Source organism: Primulina eburnea, chromosome 9, assembly GCF_022965805.1.
Source record: "Primulina eburnea isolate SZY01 chromosome 9, ASM2296580v1, whole genome shotgun sequence".
NCBI classification, from domain to species: domain Eukaryota; kingdom Viridiplantae; phylum Streptophyta; class Magnoliopsida; order Lamiales; family Gesneriaceae; genus Primulina; species Primulina eburnea.
The window spans coordinates 19450824-19453980 of record NC_133109.1 but is presented as its reverse complement, the minus strand read 5'-3'; the positions used below and the strand labels follow the sequence as shown (position 1 = coordinate 19453980).

Here is a 3157-nt window from a genome sequence, read left to right as displayed (position 1 = left end):
ATTTTTGCATGCATGTGGTTTACGTGGACTGATTTTTCGTACGTTACAATTCTCCCCCCCTTAATTAGAATTTCGACCTCGAAATTTTCCTTGACTTGATGATTGAAAAGTTTAGATTCCTTCATCCACCTCAAACTTAACCTCTAGCTTAAATCTTACTTTTCAATTCAGTCCTCAAAATCTTGAAAATTGCAATTCTAACCCAAAAATTCTCAATGTCGACTCCTAAATCTAGCTCATGTAGCGCATGCATCCTATTTTCCTCTAAGTTCTTCAATATCCCAATCAAATCCCATCACCCAATTTAACATTTCATGCAAGAAGAGCATAGAAAAATGTTAAACAGCTAGGTTACCTCGAAATCAGTGTAGTGTCGGCTCTGTCTCATCTTCTATAGCTTGCATCACATAGACTCTTCCGGTCATGGGTTGCCTAGGCTTGGTGCAATCCACAGCTTTGTGTCCCAACTCCCCGCACTTGAAGCACTTGAAGGTGCCCCACATGCACTTGCCATAATGTGGACGATTGCACTCCTTGCAAAGTGGTTTTTCATCAGCTTTCGGAACATTTCCTTTAGGTGGTTGTCCTTGTGGTTTTGGTGGTTCTGGTTGCTTAGAAGGTCCCGTATGAGGCTTCTTATTACTCTGATTAGTTTGTGATAGGGGGTGTGTTTACGTGTTTATTGCATTAGTTTTAATTGTGTTTACATTGTGCATGCATGCATTTCATTTACTTTTTGTTCATTTTAGAGTAATTAATTGCTTTTGATTATGTCTCACTTGAGTGTGATGAATTTGTAGGGAAAATGACCGGAAGAACTAAAATCGGAGCCAAGTGCCAAGACAAGAGAATGAAGTGCAGCAAGGCCCGCGCTCGAGCGGTAGTTTTCTACCGCCCGAGCGCAGGAGGTGAATGTCCGAACAGAAAGCTCGGTGCTCGAGCGGTAGTTTTCTACCGCCCGAGCGCGAATGTCACTCAACTCAAGAGCTTCGAGAGAAAGGTAGGCGCTCGAGCGGTAGTTTTCTACCGCCCGAGCGCGAATGATACACATGCCGAGGTGAATTACAGAGAGTGTGGCGCTCGAGCGGTACTTTTCTACCGCCCGAGCGCCATCTATTTTTGGCAAGATGTGGTGTGCGATTCCTTACCTTTTTTTGAGAGGAGAATGATATGAAAAGCTTCTTGGCCGACTTTGGAGGGATAGAGACATAATTTTGAGAGCACAAAGGATTTTGGGAGAGCTTTTGCACTTGGATTGAAGATTCAACGGTTTCCGGGCATCGTTCTTCGCAGATTTCGTCACGCCCAGTATTTCTAGTTTAATTTCCTTTGTTTAAACATTGTTTTGCTTATTTTAATTATGAATTCTAGTAGCTAACTTCAATTATTTGTTGGGATTAAAGGTGATCCTACCCCGAACTTTTAGTTGGTTAATTTATATGTCGGTTTGTGATTTATTCTTGATTATTCTACGATTTTCATTGTGTCGTTGAGCGTAGCTAACTTTAACGACTATTTTATATCACGAGTGAGTTCGAGAGAAAAACTAGTGATAGGATCGAGTGGTGTAATTCGCGGATCTACAATTTGCATAGATATATGAAATTGGATACGTGCCGATAGTCATAGTCCTTAGGGTCGAAAACTAGGGGGTTTCATTAATCGAAATGCGATTCATTCTTGATAAATAATTAAAGACATTTAATTACTTCATTGAGTGAATTAGTTTGACATAGCTTGAGAGAGTGTGTTCAATTGAATAGGAAATCCTGTCGGAAGCGTAGAACACAACCGAACGAATTAATAAATTAATAAGTGGTAGGTGAACCAGAATTCCCAACAAATTCTTTTATCATTTGAAATTTAATCCATTGATTTAGCATTCATATTTCATCAATTAATCTTTGATCTTGTTTAATTAAATTTTCTTGAATTTTATTAGTCATAAAACAAACAATCAAATTTCGTCGCTAAAGTTTTAATAACTAAAAAAATAATTGTTAAATACAGTCTCCAGTGGAACGATACTCGTATTCATATACACTATACTATTACTTGACATCGTGCACTTGCGATTACATTTTGAGCATACAAAATCATATTTTCTTGGGGAATTCATAGTGCAAGTTTTGCTCTATCAAGTTTTTGGCGCCGTTGCCGGGGACTGTTAATCTACAATTATATTTTTAGTTATTTTTTTTAGTGTATTTTATTTTTACCGAACTAACACTCCATATTTTAATTCAGATATCTCTTCCGGTGCATGCCAAAGTCACTTGACTTGGAGCTTGAGTGTGACCCTGAAATTGAAAGGACTTTCCGCAGGCGAAGACAACAGCAAAGACTTAAGGAACTGATGGAGAGGCACGAGCCAGAGCAGGAGGCGGAGCGCCAAAACGAGAGACGAATTGAGATGCCACGCCGCATACCCATGTTAGAGTATGCCCAGCCTTCTTTGGATGGTGCACGCCCCAGCAATGTGAGGCCGATTGTGCGGGCAAACCAATTCGAAATAAAACCAGCCATTATCCAGATGATTCAGAACACCGTCCAATTTGGAGGAACTGCTGTGGACGATCCAAACACACACATCGCGGATTTTCTTGAGATTTGCGATACTTTTAAATTTAATGGAGTTTCTGATGATGCTGTTAGACTGCGTTTATTTCCTTTCTCTTTGCGTGATAAAGCTAAAGCTTGGTTGAATTGTTTATCTGTAGGTTCGATAGCTACATGGGAGTACATGGCGAAGGCGTTTCTCATCAAATACTTTCCTCCATCGAAGACCATGAAGCTGCGGGCAGACATCACAACATTTGCTCAGTTCGATCAAGAGTCACTATATGAGGCATGGGAGCGTTTCAAAGATCTATTACGAAGATGCCCACATCACGAGTTGCTACTTGGGTTAGTCGTTCAAACCTTCTATTATGGTTTGCTTACTCCTAACCGTACTATGATAGATGCTGCTGCGTGTGGGAACCTGTTGAGGAAGACTGCGGAAGAAGGATATGAGTTGTTGGAGGAGATGGCTGCTAGCAGTTATCATCCTCAATCTGACAGAAACAACCAGCGGAGAAGTGCAGGAGTGCACCAGGTAACTGATTTTTCTGCTATTACTGCACAACTTGATGCTTTAAACAGGAAAATAGATGGC

The 3157-nt window shown here is 40.5% G+C and overlaps 1 non-coding gene across 1 annotated transcript; it reads right to left on the bottom strand.

Moving 5' to 3' along the window:
• Window positions 1-2792: 2792 nt before the first annotated feature.
• LOC140842231 (small nucleolar RNA R71) lies at window positions 2793-2898 on the bottom strand. The gene has a single exon (XR_012120361.1). It is a non-coding gene; the product is annotated as a small nucleolar RNA R71 (small nucleolar RNA).
• Window positions 2899-3157: the final 259 nt, after the last annotated feature.